The following is a 21,902-nucleotide window of genomic DNA, read 5'->3' on the forward strand; positions in this document are numbered from 1 at the left end:
ATCAGCTACACCCATGCCAACACCCACACTCTACATCTACACACCACATGTAGACACAATAACCTATGGTTGATGCAGTGCTTAATTTGTACTAGAGTAAGTGCCAGGGCTCAAAGTGTTTCTTGAAGGTTATGGTACCGAGCACCAAAACTAACAAGTCTTGAATCCATTTCATGTCACTTTAATCCACCACCAGACACTTCCTCATCTCACTCTTGCAGGTTCTTTTTCATCCCTGATTTCTCCCTTTTTCACCGTTGTTCCATCTTTCTCTAGTTCTTTCTTTCTCCCTTAAGTGTTAGTCCCAAACTATGAGTGCTGGTGGGCCCCACCTGTAACATCCAGCTCAAATTCAGCACTGAGGGGTCAATGCTGTACCCTATCCAAGACACCCTAACCGCTCAGGCAATACCATGCAATTTCACCTGCACAGTAAAAAACCACGCTGACCTTGTTCACGCAATCACCTACAGTGCCCACCACTAACACTTCACTTAAATCCTACACAACCACCTACAACGTATGTGATTCCACACACTCTGCATGAGCACATTCAATACCATATATACACTCTATTTCACCACCTACACAATACATCAAGCATTACGTCATCACTCACAACACGCATCACCTTAAATCCTTTACCACCCCTATTGCAACTCCCACACCATGACCAGCATACTACACCACCACCATACACCACTACCTATAGCCATAATCTATGTCAACACAACTACACAGTGATACCACTATCTACTCCACCATTTGCACCTTACACCACCATCCTACATCTTCATCGCTCTACAGGGAACAGCATCTATGGCATCTACTTTACGGCATCTACTCTACAAAGTCCCCTACACAATGCAAACTAACATTTGGCATACATGTCAAACCTACTCACCTTGCTGTCTGCACCTTATGGCCCACACCTACACTACATCATACACCACTGACAAAAGCCTACTTCAAAACCTACATCATGTGCTTAATTTGAGCCGGTGGTTGCTGGTGGGACTCACAGGCACTCGTTTTTTGGGGAGTGGCACTTATTTTTTCTCAAGTGCCTTTAATCCAGAACAGGAGAGGGAAAACACACAAGAAGGGAATGGAGGAGAAAGGGAAAAATGCAAAAATTCACAAAGGGAGACAGCAGCAACATGCAAGAGTGAGATAACGGGGGCAGGGAGCGTCTGGTAGTTGATTAAAGAGGCATGAGGTGGATTTGAAACTGTGCAGCCTTGGTTTTCGATTAACTCGGCTGCAGACTTCTGAGTTGCTGATACAGGGTAGTGCATTTTTAGGTCGAGGACCGCAGGCTGCGCTTGCGCAGTCTAGGTCCGAGATTTAATGTTTCTTAGTATGTGGGCTTTAACCCGCCCTTCTTCTCCATTGGCTGGCTTCCTAAAAGTAGCCAGCCATTGGAGGAGAGGGGCATCACTCCGTTTAAGCCCCGTCTTTTTCCGATTCGGGCGTCTTTTTTCGCTACTTTCTTGTTTTCTTTCTCTCCTCTTCCCATTGGCTAGAATTTTACCTTCCAGTCAATGGGAAGAGGAGAGAAAGAAAACCACGCCCCGAAGCAGAAAATTACACTGCTTTCTCCGAGGCATTTCTGCCTCGCCTCGGAGAAAGATGGTGGTGCTTCAGCCCCTTCCAGTGCCCGCCCCCATTTCAGCCGACCTTGTCAACAGAGGCTTGTAATCCGCAGTAAATCTCTGCTCCGGGCCCCTTTTTCCCCGGTCCACTCTCGCGCTAAAGTACAGCTGCGGTGCTGCACTGTTTAAGGAGCCCAGCTTCAGCCCCTTCCCGTGCCTGCCCCCGTTTCAGCCGACTCCATCATCAGAGGCTTGTAATCCGCAGTAGAAGACTGCTGAAGTCCACTTTCTATGTTCATGAAGCAGCGAGTTGTGGCTGCACCAGACGCTTTATCTCTTCCTCTCAGCTGGCAGATTTGGGTCTCGTGCTGAAGAATGACGTGGTCAACCGAATCAAAACAGTGGTGGTGAAGCGCTGGGATTGGCTGTGCTTGCTCTTTGCTTTGTCGTCTGCCGTAGTCTGAGACAGAAGGCGGCAGCTGAGTGGGGCGTTGCTCACAGAGCGACCCGGACGCCACCGCAGTGAGTATCCCTCTCATCTGTTAACCCGTGCAACCCTCATTAGGGGCGTGGTGGTGCAGTACAGTAGGGGAACATTATGCTGCCTAGATAGACACCTGTGCAGTGTATTAGATAATTGTTGATAGGGAGTGATGAAAGATGGCACGGTAGTGTTAGGGTGTATCGTGCTAAGCAGGTATTGGGGCCAGAAAGTTTCATGATGAGTTGTATGTTATCACTTTAGAAATTGGAGAGAAAGTGGCTTAGTTTGACTTTTTGGCTGTGCTTGCTCCAGAGGGATGAAGGCCAGTTAAGGATGTGCCGTGAGTGTTGGTGACATTCTGAAGTCTATCAGTGAGCGTGTTGTGGGATCTCATGCCCAAGGTGGTAAACCCTTAAGGAGGCCCCTGAGCCTGTGTTTTGGACTTGACTGGGCTGCAAACTCACCCTGCACAGGGATGATGAGGGTGTCTGCTTCGTGCCTCTGTTCGTGCCTCTGTTCCCTGTTCGTGCCTCTGTTCCCTGCTTGTAACTCTGTTCCCTGCTTGTGCCTCTGTTCCCTGCTCGTGCCTCTGTTCCCTGCTCGTGCCTCTGTTCCCTACTTGTGCCTCTGTTCCCTGCTTGTGTCTCTGTTCCCTGCTTGTGCCTCTGTTCCCTGCTTGTGCCTCTATTCCCTGCTTGTGATCCGGTTTTTGTGCCTCTGTTCGTGCCTCTGTTCCCTGCTTGTGCCTCTGTTCCCTGCTTGTATCCGGTTTTCGTGCCTCTGTTCCCGGTTTTCGTGCCTCTGTTCCCTTCTTGTGCCTCTGTTCCCTATTCGTGCCTCTGTTCCCTGCTTGTGCCTCTGTTCCCTGCTTGTGCCTCTGTTCCCTGCTGGTGATCCGGTTTTCATGCCTCTGTTCATTGCTTGTGCCTCTGTTCCCTGTTCGTGCCTCTGTTCCCTGCTTGTGCCTATGTTCCCTGCTTGTGCCTCTGTTCCCTGCTTGTGCCTCTGTTCCCTGCTTGTGATCCGGTGTTCGTGCCTCTGTTCGTGCCTCTGTTCCCTGCTTGTGCCTCTGTTCCCTGCTTGTGCCTCTGTTCCCTGCTTGTGATCCGGTTTTCGTGCCTCTGTTCGTGCCTCTGTTCCCTGCTTGTGCCTCTGTTACGTTACGTTACGTTAAAAACATTTATACCGCGCACGTTCACCAACGGTTTCATGGCGCTCTTGACATAGCGGTAGCTGGGGCGGAGGAGTTACTCAGATGCTGACTGAAACAAAAATGTTTTTAACAGTCGGCGGAAGTGATCATAGCTGGGGCAAAGGCGGAGAGGAGTTGGGAAGGAGATCCAAGTGGTGGAAGCCATGGTAGAGAAGCTCAGACCACCATGCTTTTTCCGTCTGGTTTTAGGAACAACAAGAAGATTAAGAGATGCTGAGCGGAGGTCTCTGTGGGGGACATACCGTGTCAGGCAAGAAGAAATAAATGCAGGGGCTAAATCAGATAAGGCTTTGTAAGTGATACATCCAAGTTTGAAGGTGCAGCGTTTGGAGATGGGGAGCCAATGGAGGCTACGCAGAAGGGGGGTGACGTGCTGATGTTTCGGCTGGCGGAAGATCAGGCGGGCTGCCTGGTTCTGCACCAGTTTCAGCCGGCGGAGATGGATTGCTGGAATTCCGGCATACAAAGTGTTGGCATAGTCGAGTCTGGAGGTGATAAGGGCTAGGATGACTAAAATTAGGGCGTCTCTAGTGAGGAACCTGCTGATTTTACGAATCCGCCTTAGATGGTAAAAACAGGATGAGGTGACTGCGTTGATTTGTGGCCTCATGGAGAGGTCCTCAGAGATGACCACCCCCAGACTCTTCACAGTGCCAACAGGACTAGGTGGCGTCCCCAGGGAAGAAGGCCAAAAAGTGAAATTCCACGGATTAGTGGGACCCCCTACCAGTACCAGCTCAGTTTTTGTGGGGTTCAATTTTAATTGACTGTGAGACATCCACTCTGCGATATTAAGCATGGCAGACTGAAAGTTAGAACGGGAGGAGGGAAGAGAGTCTTTAGGAAAAATTAACTGAAGATCGTCTGCATAGTTGAAAATAGTAACCGGGGTATTGCGAAAGGAGGCTAGAAGGGGCTGTAGGTACAAATTAAACAGTAAGGGTGAGAGTTCAGAGCCCTCAGGGACCCCGCAGGAAAGAGACGAATAAGGCGCAGAAAAAGTAGACAAGTGGACTGCCTGAGTCCGGTGGTCAAGAAAGGATCTGAGCCAATCGAGGGCCACCCCCTGGATGCCAGCATTGTTGACACGGTCGATCAAGATGGTATGATCGACCGTGTCAAAAGCTGCCGACAAGTCCAAAAGGACAAAGGCCTGAGAGATGTTTTTGTCGGCACCTTTCCTTAGGGCATCCATGACGGCCACTATGACCGCCTCGGTGGAATGGAGGGGTCTGAAACCTGCTTGTTGGGCATCCAGGAAGGAGGAGTTCTCGATAAAGGTGCTCAGGCAGCGGGTAACATAGGTCTCCAGAATTTTACCCAAGTAGGGAAGGAGGGAGATGGGACGGTAATTGCTTAAAGTGGTAGGGTCAGCATTAGTTTTTTTGAGGATGGGTATGACAGCTGCCTGTTTGAAGGAGCAGGGGACCTCCCCAGTAGCGAGAGAGTTGTTGAGCAAGGCTAATGGGGGGCCAGGGCATGCCAGGAAAGCCTCCCTAAGAATCTGAGGAGGGCAGTAGTCATTAGGGGAACCTGATCTAACCTTGACAAGTAGCGAGGAGAATTCTTTAGGAGAAACTGTGTCAGACGGCTAGGGTTCATGGGAGGGAGGGGTAGGGGAAGAGGGGATGAGGGGGAAGGAATATTGTTTTTGATGATAGTAATCTTATCTACAAAGTAGGAGTTCAGGGAGTCGCACAAGGTTTGGGTCGGTTGGGGTTGAGGTGTGATTCTATCAGGCAGGGAAAGCTCGTTGACGATGGAGAAGATGTCTTTTGCTTTGGTATTGAAATCCAGTATTTTTTTGGGAAAAGTAGGCTGTTTTGGCGGATAGAATAGAATTTTTGTAGGAATTCAGAGAATCTACATAGACAAGTTTAAGCTGAGGATCGTAATTACGCCTCCAGCGGCGCCCTGCCTGCCGAAGAGCAAGTTTATCTGCCTTGAGCTGGTCGGAGAACCACCGCTGGGCGTCATGGGGGCGCTTGGCTTTAATGGTTTTGTAGGGGGCAACTTTGTCGCAGGCAGATAACAGCCATTCTTCAAGATGGACAGCCTGATCGGCCACCGAGGTCGAGGGTGAGGGGGCGGAGGAAGCCAATAAGGCATGAAAATCAGTCATGTTGGCTTTCTTCCAATTGCGAGCGGATAGGTTGTTGACAGGAGGAGGGGGACGGGGTGTGTAAAGATAAAGGGAAAAGGAAATAAAGCAATGGTCAGACCAGGAACAGGGAAGTACGGAAGGAGGGGAGATATCAAGATTGGACGTCCAGACTTGATCTAGGATGTGACCTTTACGGTGAGTTGGGGTATTAATGTGCTGGTGAAAATTCATGCCTGCTAAAAGGTCAGTGAACTCCGTAGAGAGATGGCTTTCGCGGGCGTCGGATGGCCAGTAGTTAAAATCACCAATGATCATGATGTTGGCATAGTTGATTGAAAGTTGGGAGATGGATTCGCCGAAAAGTTGAGAGAAAAGAGGCATATGATCAGGGGGCCTGTAGACAAGGACACAGACAAAGGAAGTTTTGGGTGAAGAAAGTTTAAGGGTGAGACAGTCGATTTTGGGAATCCGGTTTTCGTGCCTCTGTTCCTGGTTTTCGTACCTCTGTTCCCTGCTTGTGCCTCTGTTCCCTGTTCGTGCCTCTGTTCCCTGCTTGTGCCTCTGTTCCCTCCTCGTGCCTCTATTCCCTGCTCGTGCCGCTGTACCCTGCTTGTGCCTCTTTTCCCTCTGTGCCTCTGTTCCCTGCTTGTGCCTCTGTTCCCTGCTCGTGCCTCTGTTCGTGCCTCTGTTCCCTGCTTGTGCCTCTGTTCCCTGCGTGTGCCTCTGTTCCCTGCTTGTGCCTCTGTTCCCTGCTTGTGATCCGGTTTCCGTGCCTCTGTTCCCTGCTTGTGGCTCTGTTCCCTGTTTGAGCCTCTGTTCCTGGTTTGTGTGCCTCTGTTCCCTGCTTGTGCCTCTGTTCCCTGCTTGTGCCTCTGTTCCCTGCTTGGGCCTCTGTTCCCTGCTTGTGCCTCTGTTCCCTGCTTGTGATCCGGTTTTCGTGCCTCTGTTCCTGGTTTTTGTGCCTCTGTTCCTGGTTTGTGTGCCTCTGTTCCCTGCTTGTGCCTCTGTTCCCTGCTTGTGCCTCTGTTCCCTGCTTGTGATCCGTTTTTTTGTGCCTCTGTTCCCTGCTTGTGCCTCTGTTCCCTGCTTGTGATCCGGTTTTCGTGCCTCTGTTCCCTGTTCGTGCCTCTGTTCCCTGTTGTGCCTCTGTTCCCTGCTTGTGCCTCTGTTACCTGCTTGTGCCTCTGTTCCCTGCTTGTGATCCGGTTTTCGTGCCTCTGTTCCTGGTTTTTGTGCCTCTGTTCCTGGTTTTTGTGCCTCTGTTCCTGGTTTGTGTGCATCTGTTCCCTGCTTGTGCCTCTGTTCCCTGCTTGTGCCTCTGTTCCCTGCTTGTGATCCGGTTTTTTGTGCCTCTGTTCCCTGCTTGTGCCTCTGTTCCCTGCTTGTGATCCGGTTTCCGTGCCTCTGTTCCCTGTTCGTGCCTCTGTTCCCTGTTGTGCCTCTGTTCCCTGTTCGTGCCTCTGTTCTATGCTTGTGCCTATGTTCCCTGCTTGTGCCTCTGTTTCCCGCTTGTGCCTCTGTTCCCTGCTTCTGCCTCTTTTCCCTGCTTGTGCCTCTGTTCCCTGCTTCTGATCCGGTTTTCGTGCTTCTGTTCCCTGCTTGTGCCTGTGTTCCCTGCTTGTGCCTCTGTTGCCTGCTTGTGATCTGGTTTTTCGTGCCTCTGTTCCCTGCTTGTGATCTGGTTTTTCGCGCCTCTGTTGCCAAGGGAGTTACTGGGCAGAGAGCTGTGTGTGTGTGTGGCTCTCTGTGTGTGGCTCTGTCTGTGTGTGGCTCTCTCTGTGTGTGGCACTGTCTGTGTGTGGCTCTGTGTGTGTGTGGCTCTGTGTGTGTGTGGCTCTGTGTGTGTGGCTCTGTGTGTGTGGCTCTGTGTGTGTGTGGCTCTGTGTGTGTGTGGCTGTGTGTGTGTGTGTGTGTGGCTCTGTGTGCGTGTGTGGCTGGGTGTGTGTGTGTGTGTGGTGATGTGTGTGTGTGTGGCTCTGTCTGTGTGTGTGGCTCTGTCTGTGTGTGTGGCTCTGTGTGTGTGGCTCTGTGCGTGTGTGGCTCTGTGTGTGTGTGGCTGTGTGTGTGTGTGTGTGGCTCCTCTGTGTGTGTGTGTGGCTCTGTGTGTGTGTGTGTGGCTGTGTGTGTCTGTGTGTGTGACTCTGTTTGTGTGTTTGGCTCTTTGTGTGTGTGTGTGTGGCTCTGTGTGTGTGTGGCTTGGTGTGTGTGTGGCTCTGTGTGTGTGTGTGGCTCTGTGTGTGTGGCTCTGTGTGTGTGGCTCTGTGTGTGCGTGTGGCTCTGTCTGTGTGTGTGTGTGGCTCTCTGTCTGTGTGTGTGGCTCTGTGTGTGTGTGTGTGTGTGGATCTGTCTGTGTGTGTGGCTCTGTCTGTGTGTGTGTGGCTCTGTCTGTGTGTGTTGCTGGCTTTGTCTTTGTGTGCGTGTGGCTTTGTCTGTGTGTGTGTGTGTGTGTGTGGCTTTGTCTGTGTGTTGCTCTGTCTGTGTGTGTGTGTGGCTCTGTGTGTGTGTGGCTGTGTGTGTGGCTCTGTGTGTGTGTGGCTCTGTATGTGTGTGTGTGTGGCTCTGTGTGTGTGTGTGTGTGACTCTGTCTGTGTGTGTGTGGCTCTGTGTGTGTGTGGCTCTGTGTGTGTGTGTTTTTGTGTGTCTGTGTGTGTGGCTCTGTGTGTGTGTGGGGCTCTGTATGTGTGTGTGTGTGGCTCTGTGTGTGTGGCTCTGTATGTGTGTGTGGCTCTGTGTGTGTGTGGTTCTGTGTCCGCTAATACTCTCTATTACTCTCTAATGCTCACCTATTTCCATTGTAAATGACAATACCATTTATTTATGTTTTTAAAAAATGAAAAAAGAAAAAAATGCCATTTGCAATGCCAATAGCTCTAACTTTAATAAAGCCGAGAACATTGCATTGTAAATGCTTGTTAACAATTGGAGCTACCTCAGGGAAAAGAAAGACTGGTAGAGGGTGCATAACACAGTAGGACCTCATTCTAAGGGAAGTAATACAGTCAAGGCATATAAGGATACCAAAGAAAACCAAGGGGTCAGGTTGTACCCTGGAAAGATTTTACCCCATTCCGGTTTCAGACAGTCACATTTGAAGCTCATGCAGTAATGTCACACGTTTTCTCAGGTTTGAAGATGCAAAACGCTATATCCTGCATTTTCTCCCACACCAATTTCACCAGATATTGCCTTTAGAAATGTGTGCAGGGAAAAATTGCAGGGTCAGTGTGAAATGTGCACATTACCTGCAATTCTGATTTAGATGCAATACCCTCGTTCTGCATTAGCACAGCCTACTTTAGAGAGTGTGCAGAATGTATGGTTGTTGCTGTTCCCAAAGTCTTGTTGCTGAAGATTGAATCCGTATTGTTAGTTAGGGTTTTCCAAGCAAGACATCTGTCTGGAGACATGACCTGAACATGAGCCTGGTGCACACTTGCAAAGCTGGCCATTAATGTGGTTTTATGATTAAAGTCCTGAAGGCAAACACACAAAGAAATGAGAAAAAACATTAAAGCCACATGAAAACTAATTTTCCTACAACTCACGACTCAAAAGAAACCTTTGTGGTTAAAGAAATTACATGTTCCGAAAATGGAACGAGAAGATTTTGAAAACAGTGTTTTAACCCAGGATTTGAAATACAGCTAAGTGCATTTATTTTACTTTCATGCCTGGGAAAATAAATGATCAAGTATTAATATCAGTAGTACATTTGGACCCTGATTTACAAAGACTTTGGTTTGAGTTTCCATCATCTTTCGAATGCAGACACGACGCAGTGTTAGGTTGGTATTTACAATTCAATGCAAATCACGTTTTATGTTGCATTGTTACCAAAAGTAACACGACAAGGAGGCATTCCAAGGGTGGTGTGCCTGGGTATTTCCGTGCATCTCCCCATGGATTTTTAAATCTATATACACAAAGACATGTAGACACACGGATTTGTGTTAAAATCTTGCGTCTCCCTGAGTTTGACGCAACAAGGAGGACTATTTTTATTTCTCCTAATTTTTCCTCTATGCATTTATGGGTTTCAAATGTACCAACCTGTATTTGCCTACAGAATGTAGCTATAGATTAAACTTGGGAAGCCATGACGGGATGAACCTTTGCGGCACGTCAAATTGCGTAACCTGCGGAACCCACTCCATGCGTGAGCTCTTAAACTGAAACGAGATAATCCGAGAACACATTTTATTCATTCCTTTTTATTTATTTAGTTATTCAGCTTTTTTTCATCTATTTAAAATGTGCATAATATGTGGAAGCACAAAAAAATACATTTTAAATGTGCATGGTATGCGAAGTACAAAAATATAATTGAGACTGTTAACGAATTAAAGAGCTATGGAAACTAAGCACAATGAGTGCTTGAAGCCAAAATATCCTTTTCCCATGAGTACAGGGTACTCACCTTAATGACGGACTTGCTTTCCACTGATGCTCAGTCGGGACTGGAGAGTGGCCTCGAAGTGAATGACATCATTAATTTTGTTACATTTACTATTAAGGGACAATAACACAACGCCCGGTAGTTTATCCGTATCAATTGCTCTCAAGTCACACACTAGAAACCAGCCGTGATTGGCTATCAGGTTACAACCTTTACCCCGTTATTCTTATGGTATCGCTTTAACCCGCCGCATTGAGGAGACAGCAGGCGACAAGCGAGGCAGGTGTTTCTTTCATCTACACTTTACCCCCGGGGTATCACCCGTGCCTGCCTTTCAAACACCCCTCCGTATCGTGTTACGCGGGAAGCGTCCATGATGTTCCACGAGAAGACGTGCGCGCGCACGGGGGCAGGATTCTGGGGAGCCAGTAATCCAATTACTCAGACTGTGTTTCGCATTTATAGAATTAAACCGCTCTTTTCAGCCCAGGTAAGGGCTCTCAGCGAGGCATAAGGTGTAAGCGATACAAGGTGACTTCAGAGTGGACAGAAGGGGAGCAGATGGACCAGTTCGTTCGGCAGTCGGTGCATCCTTCTTTAGTGCGCATTGTGATCGCAACCAAGGTCTGGTACAGCCCATTCCTACTAAGTGGTCGTTCAGAAGGAAACAACTTTTGGATGCAGGCCTAAAATTCAGTGACAGTATTTTGTTCACAGTACAAATATATTCGAAACCCAGCTTCCTAATTAATTAATATTTGCGTGTAACCTTTAACGGCAAGTTCTGCTTGAGTTTTTTTTTTTCATCCCCAAAACTAGGCCTTGGCAAAAAAAAATTACAACGCTGGTCTAATAGCTAGCATTTCTTGTTACGCTTGTTGCACTTGTTAGGTGAACTGCCCGAAATTGTGCCATTACACCACGTGGCATAAATTTCTGTCTGTTCTGGGAAAATCTTGTCATGGGTGCACAGGATCAACATGAACGAAAAGATTGCGAGTAGTTGCTGTTGCATCAAATGCAATCTAACACTATTTTTAGAGCAAAATACTTCCTTATCTCGGAAATGGTTGCAAACACGCATTTCACGCTAATAGTGTTAAATGTCATGTTTGTTTTTCATGTAATTTCACATAACATTACTTATTTACGCAAAAGAAGGTTATACTGATTTTGTACGCCAGGTGGGACACTATATGAGCGCGGTAAAAAGCAGAGGGGGATATTCTCAAGAATATGTGGTAATTACCGCAAATTGAGCTTAACACAACTGTTCACATCGCAGTCTATCGTGGGAAAATAAAGCTGTGTTAACTAAGTATTCAGAATACGGAGGTGGCATGCGATAGGCCCATGACAACGCGCCAAATGTCCGTGATAAAATCAACGCGACAGCACAAAAATGCGAAACACTAACGCAAAATAAGTTATGATGAGGCCAATCGCGATACAAAAAGCAGTGAAAACCAGCGCCAGGCATGCAAATCCCACGCGTCATGCGGGAAAATGCACTATAAAAGCAACAAAATGAACACACCAAAAAACAATCTAAAGTGCCTAGCAACATGGATGCACCCGGACCGAGTACAGAGGCCAACGCAAACCCCACAAGCCCCACAGACCACCAGCAAGGAACTTCGGGGTTGGGGAAGGGCAAGGAATAGAGGAAGAGGAAGTCTGGGTGCAGTCTCCAGCAAAACCAGATCAGCATCATGGATGTAACAGAATACTAGCATCAACTGACCCACAATTAGACTAACGTGAATGCAGTCGGTGTGTCGAGGAGGCCAAAAGGCTCTGGCATGATGTGAAAATCTAAACCAAGCACAAACCCGTTGCCAACAGGAAGGCAGCAACGGCGACAGGAGTTGGGAGTCCGGACACAGCTCAAGAGGACTTGACACAACATCAACAGGGTGAGTAATGGCCAGGGACTGAGGGGACGGGGGAGATGGGCACAATGGCCCACATGCACAACGATGTGTAGCAAACTGCACACCCACAATGACCCTGGATCATGTCCGGGACACACTGCAGCACACACACATAGCAAAAATAGCATATCCACATTGACGACAATGTTGTACAATGTGCAACCCCAACACTGCAGAACAGAGGACATAACTGGCTCCGCACATGCTCAGAAACAGGCCAACTACATCTAACAGAGCAGGAAACTATGAGATGGAAAGGTACGCGTACAACTCACATCCGTCATGAAGTCCAAATGTCCACTGGCCCGCATCAAAATCCTGCACCTCCCAAACAGTCACATTGTACATTGTCATACAGTCTGCATGTAAATAAGAACAATGCACCAACATCCATGTCACCACAATATCAAAATGCATCTCACCTTCACATTGCAGAGGGACACACAACACCTCCAGCAGAGCAGAGCAGACAACTCACCAGTGATGCTGGAGAGGACCACCACACCTCTGACACCGACACCCTACAACAGCTCATGGACATCCCAGGCAACCCACCACCAGGGCCAGGGCAGCCAAGCTACATAGAGGAGAACCCAGCCCCTGCACAGACCACACAGTAGGAAGCACCCGCCAGCACGACTGGCCCCCAAAACTTCACCGAGCCACACATTGCATTCCAATGCCAGGTGTCAGAATGCCAAAAGGGGGTGGCCGAACAGGTGCGGGTGGGGTCCGAACCCATTGAAGATGAACTAGATCACATACGTGGGTGCCTAATTTCCTTCAGGGGTCACCTACACCCCACAAAGGAGACCCACACTGCGACCGAGACACACGCATTTGCACATTTGCAGTACAGAACCACGCCCAGAGTCAGGCAATTATCATTCACACACCCACGCTGGACCTGCGTACGACGGCCCAGTCTGCTCCTCTTACGTATTGAGTGGGTGACGACACAGCCACATGTCTAAGGTCCAATCCGCTGCCTGCGGTGACATGATTGCATCCGCTGTACACAGCACAACGTAATGTTGTAGGGCCCGGGGCCCTCATGCATACATTATGACCACACAGACACATGCAGATAGTTTGTGGAACTGGCTACGGGCATGTGCGCCTAGCTCCTTTATTGGCAGGGACACATGTACAATGACGCCTGTGCTGGATGTGAATGGGGTGAGTGTAAGCCAGCCCTCAATAAGTGGTTGGTGCTGGCAACAACTAGAACAGTGAACACTATTAGAACAGAACCAGAAAACACCAGCATTACAGAAACAACTGCAGAGCATCATGGAGGTAGCTGGAGCAAGTACAGAGGTCACCCAATATGCAAACAGAAGTGTCCGTGAGTTATAGTGCACTGAGCGTGGGGCACTACAGCTGAGTGCGCTCAAGTGAAAAAAATGTCTAGGATTGTGTCCCTTCAGGATATACCCGATGCAGCTGTAGTGGGGTGTTACACCTGCATCATCTCCTTCATCATCATCCCAAGTCTCCCACACTGCCTGAGGTGACATTGCTGCGTAACCTCTCCACAGCACAAAACTCAATCAGTAACGGTCCATGGGTTGTGGTGCACGGAGTTAGTGGCCCCTGGAGCCCTGAGCAGGGTATCAGGCAGATGATGGCATCCACAACAGGTGTGAGCATCTCCTTTAGTCTGTCAGTACTTCTGTTTTGACTCTGGCAGTTGGCGGTTGGAGGTGGTCCTGGGGGTGATGGCATGTGCCTCCTGTGCTGATGCGACGTCCGGGCCAGTCAAGACTCGATTTGATGTGTCAGCCAGGATGTATTGCAGTGGAGGCCGGAGACAGTGGATAGCGCAGGGCCACAGACACATGGCGTTGATGGGCCCAAGCCATCGTCTCAGAGGCCATCCAAAATTCAATCAGACAGGGTCCCTGACTTGAGCTGCACAGAGTTAGTGGTCCCGGATGCAGAGCGGCCAGCACAGGCACACCGCCACGGGACTGTGACTTGCGGTGCACTGAGGCAGGGCCACGCTGACTGAGCGGGCCCTTGTCAATGTCCAAGGAGCATGTGGTGGAGGGTTGCGGGCGACAGTGGAAGGTGTCCTCCAGGGCATGATGCAGAGGGCAGAAGCCGTCTGGAAGCAGCAAATGGAGGAGTGGAATGCTACAGCCTCTTTTTCACCACCAATTCGGTATCAGCCACATGTGGATGAAGACAACCCCCAGTTCACAGACTCAGATGCCACCAAAGTTTAACCAGAGAGTATCCATGAATGTCGGGTAACAGACTTAGTTGCACCGGAGCTGAGAGGGGATGCAGTCTGTGATGATACCCGTACAATGAAATAAACTCGGTCATTGCCAAATCAAGACTCAGTCCCAAATGTGTGGCCTACTGGACTGCAGTGTAGGCCGGAGGCAGCGGTCAGCAGTGGCCCACAGCCACGTGTTGTTGGCTCGCGATGCACAGTTAGTGATACCAGGGCAGTTGTCGGTAGTGTTCGATCACCTCCGTATAACAATGATCCTTTTTCCTCCTGACTGAAATGCGTCATCCTCAATCAATCAAGACATTTGTAAAGCGCGCTAGTCACCCGTGAGGGTCTCAAGGCGCTGGAAGGGGGGGGAGGGGTGCTGCTACTGCTCGAATAGCCAGATCTTGAGTAGCCTTCTGAAGGTTAGTAGGTCTTCAGTCTGCCGTAGGAGGATGGGGCGGGTGTTCCAGGATTTGGCGGTGAGGTAGGAGAATGATCTGCCGCAGATGGTCTCTCTCCGGATACGGAGGACGCTGGCACTGGCAAGGTCGGCGGATCGGAGCAGGCAGTTCGGGGTGCATAAGGTGAGTCGTTTGTTGAGGTATGCCTGTCCGGTGTTGTGGAGTGCTTTGTGTGCGTGGGTGAAGAGCTTGAAGGTGATCCTCTTGTTGGCAGGAAGCCAGTGCAGGTCTCTACACATACTAGGCCCCTTACACCCACGACGCCTATACGCCAAGGAATAAAAGATCTCTGTAAAAGATCCCCTTTATGGGTGCCCGTCGGGTATTGCAGCACCGACTCGACGAGGAGCAGGCCCATATGATGAAGCACGCAAACTAGGGAATTGGCAAAGGAGGAATAAATATCTGAAAAAGTTAATTCGGCAATAGGGGACTATTAATTCTGCTATACAGGTGGCACTAGTCCACTAAACCTACTACTTCATCAATGAGTATACCATCACAAATAATGGAGAACGTGATTATACAATTTAATTTATCATAATCAAATAGAAACATTCTTCAGCAGTTTTAGTCGACTTCAAATTTACATTTTACACAAATATACATACATATGTACACAACTATATACAACATTAAAGGACATAATACACAAAATTAATACAAACAGTACATAATCATAAACAAAACCATCTTCACCCAGGGAAATTATTGAAGCAAAGAGCTAGGTGACCTCCTATTACTTCTAGGAAGTACACTGCGAGGTAGTCGAACACAGTTGGTTCAAAGCAAACAATGTAGAACCAAAATATACAAACTGTGTCAAAAAGATATAGTTCCACTCTAATTAATAGTTGAAAATAGACTCCTCTTTATGGAAAGTGTTGACGCGTTCGAGTTTCAGCCTTTCAACAAATCAGGCCTCCTCAGGACAGGGTGAAAGAAACAACAGTAGATCCACAATGGCAGGACCCTTCAAGTTTGTATGGATCAAACTAGCAATTCTTATTTAGGGCGTAGGGTTTCTGTGAGGCTCACTCTCACACGTAACTATCAGCGAGGGAAAAAATCCCAAGTATAGGCAACTTTGTACTACGGAAAATTCAAGCCGCCTATTCACTCCGGGGGATCTGCATAATACACCGCGGGGCAAGCTAGGTGTTGTGCATATGATGAAGCACAACACCTAGCTTGCTGTGTGTGTGAGGGCCCTAGTTCTGAAAGGAGGAATTCCCCTCCATAGAGGACTTTCGACCAACCTATCATCACTCTTCTGTTGTGTTCCATGACCCACTGAGGAACTCCATACTCTATTTTTCACAGTATATTAGGGCATGTACGTTTGGACCTCCTCAAAAGCCCACTGTCCCCCCTTTTTTGACTGAGTGGGTTCTATATAAAAAGTCCCAGGCCTGCAGATATTTGAATAGGTTGGTTTTTGACAGTGAATGTTTTTCAGCCAGGAATAAAAAAGAGGAGAGGCCTTGGTTATCATAAAAATCACCTGTTTGCCTTATTCCCTTAGATCTCCATCTAGCCATTATCAAATCCCAAAAGAGAGAGGATAGTAATGTAGAAGCATCCGTAGGTATGTAAAAACCTCAGGGACACGCTACGGTGTGGGGGGGTGGGGCTGCTGCTTACACGTCCTACCTGTCCGACGCCATCTTGTGTGGCTTCCTCTTAGTGAGTGCTAAAAAAATGTTTTTGGGGAAGCAGACAGTGATCCACGAGTCCACTGCAAGCTCTTAAACAAACTTTAAATCAAACACAAAACGTATTTTTTTTTTTTAAGACAGAGCCTGGTTTCCGGTAAGGAAAATGGGCTTCTTTAAAAAAAAAAATTTAAAAAGATCTTTGCATTTTTAAAAACACAATCACAGATATGGTGGTTTCTGACCCACGCTGGCTGCCATCCCTGTGATGCCCACTAATTGTAGTGAGTCTCAATTTGCGACCAACCTGATAAATATTAATGGGGTAGGTTGGAATGTAATTCCGATTTTGCAGAACCAACCTATTAGTATGTAGATATAAGTCGATTCCTAAAAATCTTTACTGGGCATATGAATACTGGTGGCTATTTCAGAATAGTATTTTGTTACCAGATGTTCTTACATCTGGCCTGTGGTGAACCAAGACATTCCTGCTGTGTCTAAATGAAACTACTGGACTTAACCTTTACAAGAACATTAAATGAACCCCTAGAGTTGTCTAGCATCTCTCTACAGAAGGATACTACACACCTACTGAGCTCCGGTAAAGATAAATTCTCTTTCATGTCATTGTCTAAATGCAATGTCTTTACTGCTGACCAGAGATGATCTCCCAGTGGGTCAGTATTAGGCTAACCCTCTTCAGACACTCCTTCCTGCCCCACTTCTGCCCACTGAGAACCAGTGCAACCAAGGTTATCTCTGGGATGAGGGTCCCTATCTTTGTAATGCTGTTGTCACTCAGCTCACGCCGACCTATTTCCAAATAAGGACACTTTTTTGGCGTTTGGTGACACGTCCTATGTCTGACATGTACTGTAATCATCTTGTGGTTGTCAGGATTTCCTCTCACTGGCTGAAGCAATGTGAATCTGAGTAAAATTTACAAATCCTGGTTCTTCCCCAGCTTCTAAAGTCTCTGGAAATTGTTCTATGTCAGCAGGGTATACTATTGGTACATCTAGTTGTATTCATTGTTGTAAAATGATTACTTATTACTTCAATATCAGAGTGCTTGCTACTTCATTTGTTATTATAGAGTTGTAATTAAGTGTTAGAATGACCCGAGTGGGTGATATTTATCCACCTCAGAAGGGTGACAGCATGAGTGGGCCCGGTTGGGATTTCAAAATACGACCAGCATAACACAAACAAACAACATGTCAGTAAGGCAAAACTACACTTAGCAATAAGTTAGTGTCTTACTAAAATGGACAATCGGTGATCCAGATAATTTTTTTGTGTTAATAAGACATATGAATTAACTCCGAAATACACACCTTCCAAAACCTTATAAAGCGCATCCTTTTGTAGGAATGAACGTGCCACTTTATTCATCGTCACTGTGATTTATGGCTGTTATGAAGCCTGAGTTTAATTTCTATGATGTATTTTTATTTCCTTTGGATAGTGCTCGACAGTCTCAGACTGTCTTAAAGTGTAGTGTCTGCATGTGGCGCGTACTTCAAAGTTCAGAAAAATGAATGGGGAATTGTGGGGCCCCATTATAAAAGTGAATCCTGGGACAATGTTAGCAAACTGTGGGGCATATTTACAAGCCCCTATCCCCACCATAACATCACTTTAATTGACGTTGTGAGGGAAATAGGGGCCCGCCTCGCCTTATTTACAAGGCAATGTGATGCCACTTAACGTAGCTTAACGCTGCCTTGTAAATAAGGCACCCTTTCATGCTGTGGGGCATATTTACAGCAGAATGGAGAAGCGTGGCGTTAAGCAAACATTGTTTCTCCCTCCTAAAAATGCAGAGATGTGCCATATTCACAAGAATGCAGCGCACCCCTGTGTTTCTCCTAGCGCTGAGTTCAGCTGCCTAGCACCAACGCAGGCACCCTCGCACCATAGTGCAAGGGTGCTTGCGTTGGAGGAAAGATTGTTTATGTGCAGGAAGGTCACCCTTCCTGCACATAAACAATCTTTAGATGCCATTTTGTAACTTCTATGTGTGCTGTTTAATGCAGCACACATCGAAGTTGCAAAACAGCATTTCTTTAAAATGATGTTTATGTGCAGGAAGACGGACCTTCCTGCACATAAACAATCATAGGCAACTTGCTGTTTCTATGTGTGCTGTACAAGGCAGATCACATGGAAGCAGCAATAACGAGAAGAAATGAATAATTTCTCCTCGTTTCGTCTGTTTAACACCAGGTTTTCACTGGTCCCCTTCCTGCCCATAAACATTCTTCCCCTCAAACACAGACACCCTTGCTGGTGCAAGGGTGCCTGCATTGACGCTAGGCAGTTAAAGTTAGCACCAGTGCAGGGGTAAATGCAGGGCTGCACCATATTCTAGTAAAAATGGTGCAGCCCTGCGTTTCTAAAGTGAAGAAGAGTGTTGTTAGCTTTCTTGGCTTAACGACACGCCTCAGCACTTTATTGTAAATATGTCGCTGTGTTATTTACAGACCAAATGTCAAATCTTTAGTACAGAATGCCGGTGGATATGTGGTAAAATACCTGTGTAAAGTATTATATGTTGGGATTTCAATGAAAAGAGGTAAGCACTAGGCACAGCCCAATAAAATGCAGAAGTGAACTCTCAAGTAAATACCAAATTCACAAAATAACTGAAAAGTTTATGGGGCGAATGTGTGCACACCTTTATTCGTCATCTCCAGTTAATGTGCTGGTGCTCCTTGTCCTGGCTGAATCATGGTTGCTCTAGTCAGACTGCAACAGGTGCATAATTATCACCTGTCAGCTCTTTCATTCCTAAAGTCATGTTCCCAGGGTCACATCCCTGGTTGGTAAAGTGCTGTCATGTGCTCGCCTTGCTCAGACACCTCCCGAACCGAGGTGTTTAATTGATGCATTCACCGGTGAGGTTGAGCCCCTCCCTTGCTGGCATTGTTATTGTGCTACCGCCGGCATTGTGAACGGCTTGCTTGTCTAGTTCCCATGCTGCTGCTGGTGTCACACGCTTCCTTTATCGAAGGCCATTCCAAAATCTACTAGAACAGGTTTCATATTCAGCGTTGTCACAGACTGACAGACTCTTCAGGAATGTGCTAATTCAGCAATGTAGTAGCACCTTGCTAAAATGGAATGGCAGGTGATATTCCGATCTTGAGGCCTGCTGTTCCTTTTGTTAAATACAACCACATTCACTTTCTTGAGAGACCTTGGGCATCTGTAGAATGACATTTTGGAGTGTGGAGCGGTGCCAAATTTGGCAGCACCGCGCTCCAGCATTTCCAAAACGCCGGGATGCGCAGTATTTACAACAATATGGCACACTTGTGTGTTTTCCCTAACGCTGGCACTAAAATTAGCTGCCTAGCGGCAACTCAAGCACCCTTGCGCCATAGTACAAGGATGACTGCGCTGCAGGGAATTATTATTGATGTGCAGGAAGGTGTCCCTTTCTGCACATAAAGAATCAATAATGGTGATTTGTTACTTCTATGTGTGCTGCACAGAAGTAGCAAATCATCATTTTGTTTATGTGCAGAAAGGTATCCTTTCCTGCACATAAATAATCATTAAATCATTCATGGCGTTTTTCTCTTTCTTTGTGCAGCACACATACAAAAAGCAACAAGCATTTACAATGCAATGGTCTCGGAATTATTAAAGGTAGAGCTATTGGCATTTCTCAAAACATTTTTTTTCATTTTTAAAAAAAACATAAATAAATGGTATTGTCATTTACAATGGCAATAGGTGAGCATTAGAGAGTAGTAGAGAGTATTTGCAGACACAGAAAGCACACACACACACAGAGCCCCCCCCACACACACACAGAGCCCCCCACACAAATACTGAGCCCCACACACAGAGCCCCACACACACACACAGAGCCCCACACACACACACACAGTGAGCCACACACACACAGCGAGCCACACACACACACAGCGAGCCACACACACACACACACAGCGAGCCACACACACACAGCGAGCCACACACACACACACACAGAGCCCCCCCCCCACACACACACACACAGAGCCTTACACACACACATAGCACCACAGAGCCCCCCACACATACACAGAGCACCACACACACAGAGCCACACACACACAGAGCCCCCCCCACACACACACACAGCCCCACACACACACACAGAACTCCCCACACACAAACAGTAAGCCACACACACACACAGCGAGTCACACACACACACACACACACAGAGCCCCCCACACACACAGAGCCCCCCACACACAGAGCGGTCGCGACTAGGACAACGCAGGCACCTGTCACAAATCTGAACCAGATACCAGAAAGCAAATGGCATTGGTTGGTTAGAAGCACAAGTTCAAAGTCAAATTCAAAGGTCGGAGCCTAAAGGGTAAAAAACATAGGTCAAAGGTCAGGACAAATGAACATAAACTTATACCACAGATAAAATAGAACGTGGGAGGCCCAAACCGAAAGAATCAAAATACAAAAATGTTCCCAAACAAAGGTGACTGCTGAAACATTGGTAAAGGCAGCGAGTGTGGTGGGAGAGACATGGGAGGGGCGCGTCTGGGAGCCCGGGAGGGGCTGGCACAGCGCTGATGTCATTGTCATCTCGGAGCTGCGCGGGCAGCCGCTGCAGCCACCTCAGACCCCAGGAAGATGCGGAGAGGGCATTATTGGCAACTGGGAGCAGCACCATTAAAGGGAGACCGTGGCTGTCCTGGCTGGTACCAGGCTCTACCCACACACACCCTCCGCTCGGGGGGAAAGGTCCGCCCAAGACGTGCAGCAGCGCCGCTCCCTGCTGCAGCAATGTCATGTGTCCCGATGCACCTGGGCACCGAGACATGCAGACAGGAGACACTAGATGCACACATGGTGGGTGGGGGTGCAGGTGACACACATGGGGGGGCTGGTTAACACAAAGACAGGACGACGAGGAGGAACAGTCAGGGAGCTCGCGGACTAAAACACAAGGGGGGGGGTCCTGAATTTTTACACTCACCGTCCTGAATTTGCACCCATGCCAGTTGGTCACCCTGGTGGGAGCATCCTGTTGTGAAGTTGACTTCTCCCTCCATTAATTCCTACCACACTAATGACATACCTTGCTCGGTCGATATGTTTCTAACATTAACGTACTTATTTAAAGCGCTGCAATACTCTCTCTGGCTTTGGTTTGCGCTGTATAAACGCTGCATGTAACCAAATATTAAATGTCAGATTTGCCTATTTATCCAACAAAATCAAAGCTGACCCTCTCACCCTACAGCTCCCTCAAACATATTCACCAAGGGAAGCTAGACCCAGAGAACAGTCACAGGCATGTCCTGGTATCAGAGGGCTTTTGACTGGTCCCTCTGAACCCTTTAACGCTCCGTGCTGTCAGCAACATGTCCTCCTCTTCTACACCCCGACACAGCAGCTGTCCCCCTGCCTCTGTTTGAAGCTCAAAGGCCATCGTAGAGTTGCGGCAGAACAGAAATAGACGGCTTTTAGCCCTGCAGCCAGCGGTGAGCATCCCGGAGGAAGCAGCGGAGGGGAGGGGAGGGGAGGGGAGGGGGGAGCTGCTGGCTCAGCTGCGCCGGCTGTCACAGCTGAAGAGATTTATTGACCAGGGATCCATGATCCGCTGTTTGATCAATGGAACAAGATGCCATCAGCACTCTGCTGGGAGGTAGAGACAGGAACAGGAGATGGAGAGGGGAGATAAGGAGAGAGGGAGAGAAAACAGCAGGGGAAGAGAGAACACCTAGATAGACGCGGAGTGGAGCAGCAAGCTATGGGGACGTGAACAGGAGATTTCTTTATGCAATTTTATATAGCCCTGGCA

This window comes from Lissotriton vulgaris, chromosome 4_1 (genome assembly GCF_964263255.1).
Source record: "Lissotriton vulgaris chromosome 4_1, aLisVul1.2, whole genome shotgun sequence".
NCBI lineage: Eukaryota > Metazoa > Chordata > Amphibia > Caudata > Salamandridae > Lissotriton > Lissotriton vulgaris.